The following is a 7,307-nucleotide window of genomic DNA, read 5'->3' as shown; positions in this document are numbered from 1 at the left end:
TTGTCATCTCTAAAGTTGCGTCCTGAGAACTGGGTAATTAAATTAGACATGTCCCACCTTTTGACATTTTGACACAGCATTGTCATCTCTAAAGTTGCGTCCTGAGAACTGGGTAATTAAATTATACAAAGATCACAGGAAAGACTGCTAGCATCTTATGTAAGCTTATACCTTCGTGTTGGGTCACTGTGTTGGTTCTAATGGCCAACTCAACACAATGTAGAATTCCCTAGGAAGAGTGTCTCAATGAGGGATTGTCTAGATCAGGTTGGCTTGTGGGCCTGTCTTTGAGGGACTGTCTTGATCTGCCTTAACTGATGTGGGAAGACCTACATGAATTGTGGGAAGCACCTTCTGGTAGTGGTCCAGAAAAAAAGGATGTGGAAGAAGGACACTTCTGCATTTTTGCCTCTTGGCTTTTACTCTTGCAGGTGAGTTCATCCATCTGGTCGCTGCCACTGCCACTGATGCTTCCTTTGCTGCTTTTAGATCCAAGGTCTTCAAGCTTCCAACATGGACTGATGGCCAGAGACTGTCCAGGCATACTCCAGGCCTTTGGTGCCAGGTACTGAGTTCTCAGCCTATCTGGTACAAGGCAGCCATTGTTGGAATGCTTTAACCTTGTCTTCTAAGCCAATGTAATAAATCCTCTTTTAATAGTTAAAAAAAAAAAAAAAAGGCTCTCTTGAGAGAAGCCTTTTATTTGACCTGATGCCAGGGATGACAACACAAGGTAGTGTCTCTCAGCTGAATCCTTAAATGGGCCTGAGTACCTTGCTTATATCACAGTCCAATCATAGCTTCTTGTTTTGGACCAATCACAGCCTTGCTTCTTTGCATCCTTCACAACCTTGAAGTTTGTGTTTGGACCAATCACAGCTTTGCCTCTTTAGCACCATTCAGATCAATTTGTCTGCTAGGAAGGAAATCTCTCCCTTCTGACCTAGGTGGGATCATCTAGAGTCGACAGAGGGTAAGGATATCAAAAGCCCACTGTAAACTATTCCTAACAGTCATGGCTGAGGTTGTGCTTTCCAAAGCTGGGCCAATCAGCTATGATCCTTGTGTAGTCTTAAAGACATTTATAGTGCTTTAGGTATCTGGGGCCGGCATGATGGCAGCCCTACTACTTGACTAACAACCCTTTTGCTCAAGGCACCAAAGACAAAAAGGGAGAGTCCAACACAACTAATTCGAGTCCAGTTGCCCCATCCTCTAAAATCCTGTTTTTTGACAGGAAAATAAACATCAAAAGGAAAGCTTGTAATAAGAGCATAAAGAACTTACCATTAGCACTAAGAGTAATTTTAACAGTACTTAACACCTTCCCAGTAAGTATCAGGGAGGAATGAGTGCCCTCTTCCTGTCTCTCCAGCATCTTTTTGAGATCTTGTGTTGAATTATTCCCAATAAATATGCAGAGGGAAGAATATGAGCACATGCTTTGCTTCTGGGTCTGATGAGAGCTGGGAGCTCCTCCTGGTTCTCCAGGACTACCCTGTTGTTAGCATCCTTGTCCTGACTCTGTGATCTAGAACTATGATCTAGAACTTAAATGATTTCCATTCTGACACTGAAAACCAGGAAAATCTCTACACATCAGATACTGTACAAGGTCAGATAGAGTATCCACAATGTCCAAGGCCAAATTGGTAGCAAATTTCTACCTGAAAACTTTGCAGAGGTCTGACAAGTCTTAGATGAGACATTGGTTATCACAGCAGTTGGTACTGAGGCTTGGGGTCATAGCTGTGACTCTTCCTGATCATGTGGTTTAGGAATTTGGAAACATTTAGTGATGTGAGCTAGAGAAATCCTACAATGTTATAAGCAGAGCTTAATGGGTAATTCTGGTGTGACCTCCAAAAGACCAGAATTCTGATGAACATGCAGACAGTACATGTACTCAGGAACTTTCAGAGGGGAAAATGGACCCTATTGGGTATTGAACTAAAACCTGCTTATGTAAAGTAATAGTCACACTTTTCATTCTTTTGCAAGTTCAAGATTTTTTCCTAATACTGTTTATTGAACAAACTTTCATTTCCCTTATTATATAGCCATGTGACCCCTCATTGAAAAGGCTTTGGCCATATGTAAACTGTTTATTCTGTCTCATTGATTGATGTATCTATATTTATGCCAGTACCGTGTCATTTTAATTACTGTTGCTTTGAAGTATGTTTTGAAATCAGGTAATGTGAAGGCTCCAACTTTGTTCTTCCTCAATCTTTAGACTATATGAGTTGTCTGGAGATTATATACGAAATTTAGAGTGTTTTTTCTATTTCTGTACAATTTCCCTGGGATTTTGATAGGGCCTGAACTAGTGGATGGATTACATGCCAGGCTACTTTAGTTATATTGCATCTTCTCATTTGCAAACACGGGATGTCTTCCATTTATCTGAATGTTCTTTGACTTATTTTAGCAATGGTTGGTGATTTTTCAGTATACAAGTTCTTCACCCCCTTGGATAAGTTTGCTCCTTTATGTTTTAACCAGTTAGATGCTATAGTAAATCAATCTCTCTCCCCCTGTCTCCCTCCGCTCCCTTTCTCTCTCCTTCTCTCCTCCTGCTTCATTTTTTCTAATGCTGGGATTAGAAAGTCAAGTAGTAGGGCTGCCATCATGCCGGCCCCAGATACCTAAAGCACTATAAATGTCTTTAAGACTTCACAAGGATCATAGCTGATTGGCCCAGGTTTGGAAAGCACAACCTCAGCCATGACTGTTAGGAATAGTTTACAGTGGGCTTTTGATATCCTTACCCTGCTTCATTTTTTCTAATGCTGGCTATTTTTCTTAATTTCCTTTGAAAATTCATGATTATTTGTGTCTATTTTTTAGAAGTATATTAAAACGCAACTGACTTTTGAGCGCTTATTTTGCATCTTAAAACTTTATGGACTGGAGAGATGTCTCAGCAGTTAAGAGTGATTACTGCTCTAACAGAGGACCTGAGTTCAAATCCCAGTACCCACACCAGGGGACTCAGAAACACTTGTAACTCCAGCTATAGAGGATCTGGCACCCTCTTCTGGCCTCTGCAGTTACCCACACACATGTGGCATATACAAATACACACATATACACATAAGTAAAAAATCTTTAAAAACATCATTTATTAGAAATAATCATTGTTTTTCTGAGACTTTAAGGTTTTCCAAATCAAAATAATGCCATCTCTGAACAGAGGTAAGTTTATTCTTTTATTTTCCTAGCATATGCTTTTTGTTTATTTTTCTTTTCTAATTTCTCTTGCTAAAATTTGCGGTACTGTGTTTCATATAATAATATATATAAAAGGAGACCTTTCTGTCTTGTCCCTTCTTTTAGAGAAAAACCTTTTAGTTGTTTCCAACTGACTATGATCTTAGCTGTGAGATTTTCAAATCACCATTTTCACCTTTCTCCCTCGTCTCCCTCCTTCCCTCCTTCTTTCCCTCCCTCCCCCTCTTTCTTTCCCTCTTTCTCTCTCTACTATAGCTAAAGATTTATTCATTTTTATCTTTTCCAAAACACTTAATTTTGTTGAGTTTTCTTGTGTGTTTATTTTAGATTCTTTTTTAAATTATTTTTTTAATTTTGTAAATGTTTGTATTGAATTTTTGTATATTTCATACAGAACATCTCAATCAATCTTAGTCATCTTTACACCCCCTTCTCTACTGGCACCTCCCATAGCCCCCCACTGGGATTCATACATTCTGTCATTTGTGTTAAGGTGTGAGTTTGCATGGATCTTGTGCATGCTGACACCATTGCTGTAGGTTCATATGAACAGGATCCCAGGAACTTACAGGACTCTATTTCCATATGGTCATGAACCTCCTCTCTGGTTCTTACAATTGTTTACAAATATGAAGACATCTAAAGTGAATGTATTCCAACAATCCCTTCATCACATGATATCAGTTAGTTGTTTGTTTTCATTGATAACCTGGCAGATCTCAGCTGTCTTGTTTACAAAATGCTCTAGACATACCAGCCTACAAAAAGAATGGATCAAAGAGAAGATACATGTGCCCCTTCACTGTCGGTAGGCCCAACAGTTTGGGAAATGACTGAGTTGGAAGAATTGGAGGGAGTGGGCTTGGAGCAGGTGTGTACAGCATGCTACAGTGAACGTTTTATGTTACAGTAAACCTGTTTCCATTTTGTTACACTATAGATGTATTACAGGTTTCAATCTGATACCTCCATATTCTCCCCCCGTCCCCCAACTTAAACATTTTTATGATGATTCGGATAGAACTTGTTCTTTCTCAGGTAAAGTTGGTTCCGGTCCTTGAAACTGTTCATACTACCTGCTTTATAGCATTGACTCTACTAACTCTTCAAGGTGGGGTGGAAGGTAGTGACACAGTTCACTTATGTCCTCCAGATAAAGTCTAGTGAGAAATAAATAAACGTTCTTAGTTATATTTTTTAAAGTGTGTTGCTTAACTTCTACATGTTCCTGTGGGGATTTTTCCTTCTGCTATTGATTTCCAGCTTCACTCCACTCCACTGCACAGAAATGGGCTTTTGAAAGAGGGTTAATAATAGCAGTAACGAATGTTTCTATGAATTCAAATAGCTCGCTCAAGTCATTGTATGTTAACAGCATAGTCAATATCTACTGTAACCTAAAGCTATCAGTTCACACTATGAGGTAACACACTATGAGATATTTAAACCCAGGATGCTTTTCAAAAGAACAAATAAGAAAGAAATGTCTTAAAATCAGCAATTTTCCACCAACATCTGACGAATATTTTATTCAGCATAGGAAATGATAAGTATCACTTTATTTGCCTATTTGTTGAGACAGGATACCTTTTCACCCAGAATGGACTCAAACTTGCTTTGTCGCCAAGGATGACCTTGAATTCCTGACCTCCTGCCTCTACCTCCTGAATGCTGGGATAACAGACATGCACCTCCACGTGCAGTTTATGTTGCTAGAGATCAGTTCAGGACCCTGTTAGTCCCTTTTGTTCCTTCAGGCTTGATTTGATGACTTTCATGTCATAGACAGGCATCCAGACAGAGAGAAAGACAGATGAACTGTGTTTGTAATACAAAATGTGTCCCATAGGCTCATGTGTTTGGACACTTGGTCCCCTGATAGTGGCACTGTTATGGAAGGCTGTAGAGCTTTTAGGAGGCAGACTGTCCCTGGAGGAAGTGGGTCACTGGGGCTGGGTCTTGATGTTTTACAACTGGACCTACTTACTTCCTATCCACACTCCAATTTTTTCTTTCTTTTATGAGTGTTTTGCCCACATGTATGGAAGTACACCATGTCATGCAATGCCCACAGAGGCCAGAAGAGGGCACCAGATCCACTGGAACTGGAGTTAACTGAGAGTTGTTAGCCACCATGTGGGTGTTGGGAACCAAATCTGAGTCCTCTGCAAGAGCAGCCAGTGCTCTTATCCACTAAGCCATCTCTCCAGCCCCAAAAGTGAATTTTAATTTTAACAGCTACATATGACCTTGCCTGTTCTATGCTATGGCACAGTTCTAGTTGAAGATAAGTCATTGTTATTACATCTTGGATGACTTAAATTAGACTGTTCAGTTCTTTTAGGGAGAGAAATAGGGTAGAATGCCCATTGTGGCTGCTTTAGACAAGCTTTAATGCATTTGAAAATGAGGGTAAGGAGACTAGAAGTCATATCTCACCACAAGTGTGAAACTATGACAAAGGAAGTTGAGGAGACTTTGGTGTGAACATGAAAACTCTCTTAAGCAATTAGTGATACAAGGTTTGGAAGGACAATGCGATCCATTCCAAAGCTTCCTAATGGAAGAATTCAAACCAATGACTAGTTCAATGCAAGATATAAATGTGGAGGAGCTCAGCAGATGGATCTGTCCATAACGTGTTTGCCTCCCCAATGTGAGGAACCTATCTCTTCCGGCTCCTCAGGCACCTACACTCACATGCACCTACTCACACAAGCACACACATGAACACATAATAAAAATAAAATCTTTAATAAAAGAAACGACAGAAAGGAAATTTTCCCTGTGAATTGTGCTGCTTTGTGTCTAGTCCTAAGCTATGTGACCCCACCTTTGCGTTGATGTTATGCATTGTAAGTTAACTTCCTTTTACTCAGAGACATACCCAAACAGGAGAATTATACTTGATAATAATAGCCAACTCTTGAAAAGTAGACAGTTCTGATTTCCAAGGACAGAAAGATTCCAAGGCAGAGCTTATGAAATCATGTGAGGCCCCCGAAGGAATACCACATCACACTTTTAGGGTCAGCAAGAATCAGAATCTCAGAGGCTATACATTATTAAGTTGGTTTTACTCAGTGACCTTGTGTTGTGGATTATGACCTTGAGTCTTAATGTAATCTCATAAACAACTGATTACCAAATTTTAAGTAAGACTGCTATTGTTGTCCTACTAAGTTTTCTCCTATACCTATTTTCTCTGAATGGGTTGTTTAAACTATGCTTTACTGAGCTATGTATTTTAAATTATGGATAGTAGGGGCTGGAGAGATCAGCAGTAAAGAGTATGTGCTGCTCTCCCAGAGGATCTGAGATCAGTTCCTAGCACCCACATCTGGTGACTCATACTACCCATATGTAACTCTAACTCCAAGAGATCTGATGCCCTCTTTTGACCTCCATGGGCACCTGAATACACATGGATATCACACACACACACACACACACACACACACACATAAATAATAAAAGAGAATTTTTGAAAACTAAATAAATTACTATGGTCCCCTCCTATGAGTCAGAGATGTGGTCCCCTCCCATGAATTGGAGCAGTGGTTCCCTCCTGTGAATCTAGAACTGTAGTTCCCTTCTGTAAGCTAGAGTTGAGGTCCCCTACCTTGAGCCATGATTCCACATTCCTCTGGTGGTAGACTGATGGTGGAGTGGAGTGAAGGATGGAGGATGGAGGACTTTCTGATGCTGGGCAGCCATTTCAGCCTTCTCTGAGCCCCCTTCCCTGAGATCCTAGGTTGCACATAACAGAGGCTTTGCCTCTTAGGGTAAGGGCCTCTTATTCTGGTGTTCGGAAGACTGACTCTCTAGACCTCCCGTCTCCCCTGAGGGCTAGCTGTGGTCCTCACTCCACACAGGGTCTTAGGTATCCTGTGTGGAACCTCTCCCATTACCAACCAGCACCAAGAGGCTTGCCATTATGTTTTCATTTCTCCTCTCCAACCCCAGTGTGCCTTCACCTATGTCCTAATTGAATGTCTAGAGACAAAAATCATAGTCTGAGAGGAAGGAAGGAAGAAGGAAGGAAGGAAGGAAGGGAGGGAGGGAGGGAGGGA

This window comes from Nannospalax galili, unplaced genomic scaffold, assembly GCF_000622305.1.
Source record: "Nannospalax galili isolate Female #2095 unplaced genomic scaffold, S.galili_v1.0 scaffold36, whole genome shotgun sequence".
Classification (NCBI taxonomy): domain Eukaryota; kingdom Metazoa; phylum Chordata; class Mammalia; order Rodentia; family Spalacidae; genus Nannospalax; species Nannospalax galili.
This window is presented reverse-complemented; position numbering follows the sequence as displayed.